This window comes from Ananas comosus, unplaced genomic scaffold, assembly GCF_001540865.1.
Source record: "Ananas comosus cultivar F153 unplaced genomic scaffold, ASM154086v1, whole genome shotgun sequence".
Taxonomy (NCBI): domain Eukaryota; kingdom Viridiplantae; phylum Streptophyta; class Magnoliopsida; order Poales; family Bromeliaceae; genus Ananas; species Ananas comosus.
Window position 1 is genome coordinate 549 of NW_017891594.1, and position 921 is coordinate 1,469.

A 921-nucleotide genomic window follows, 5' to 3' on the forward strand; every position below is an offset into this window, starting at 1 on the left:
TTCCGTTATCGGCAATCTAGTCGTCGATTTGAGTATTGAGTTTGAGTTTTTGCTTCTAACCGATGTAAACTGAGAATTCAGCTATTATAAATGAGTTAATTAGCTGTGAATTAACCTTCTTAGACCAGGGATAAGCTACTTTGAAGCTTAATTGGAATATTTAGCCATTTATGAAGCTAAATTAGAACTAATTGCACTTATTTGCGCGAATTGATGCAATTTCGGGATTATTTCTTCGCAGTAGGTCCTCGAGCCTCGTTGAGCTGAACTTGTACTCTTTGAAGCTGGGTTGGAAGCTGTTCTACCCTGAGGTAAGCAAGAATTTCAGTTAGGAAGCTGAAATTGCAAGATTCCGACTATAATTGCTATTAAATGATGAGTTTGATGCCGTTTCGATCTTTGTTCGCAGCGGGAGTTCGACCGACCTTTGGGTCATCCTTGGTTGGCTTTGGGAAGCCTTTAGAGACTTAATTGGAGGTACTAAAGTGAACCAAAACAGCGATTTATGTTACTACTTGATACGAGATGTGAATTGAGCCGAAATCGGACATTTCGGCCGTATATTTAATCCGATCTTGACGTTTGTTTTTCAGCAGCATTGGGGCTTCGTTGAGCCGTTTGTGGGACTTCTTGTGGATAGTTGGAGCCTAGTACTAGGTGGGTCGGACCTAATCAGAGCAAGTGAAACTCCTCTATATTCTATATGTAATATAGAAATGGTATTATTGTGTGCCTATGTGATTAATAAAGGGGCTTGACATTCGTCATCATAATGTTGAACATATTCGAAATGAAGTCTCTATAAAGTAGAGAATACTTATCCATGGAAGTCTTTACATTTATATTCAATTCAGTTGAATGACTTATGAACAAGTGTAGGATGCACTTTAAAGTAGAGAACAATGGACATTTACTTGCACG

The 921-nt window shown here is 38.7% G+C and overlaps 1 long non-coding RNA gene across 1 annotated transcript; it reads left to right on the forward strand.

Annotated features, from left to right (window-relative positions):
- Nucleotides 1–278: 278 nt before the first annotated feature.
- LOC109705012 lies at nucleotides 279–633 on the forward strand. The gene is made up of 3 exons (XR_002214572.1): nucleotides 279–311; nucleotides 410–477; nucleotides 594–633. It is a non-coding gene; the product is annotated as an uncharacterized LOC109705012 (long non-coding RNA).
- The last annotated feature ends 288 nt before the right edge of the window (nucleotides 634–921 follow it).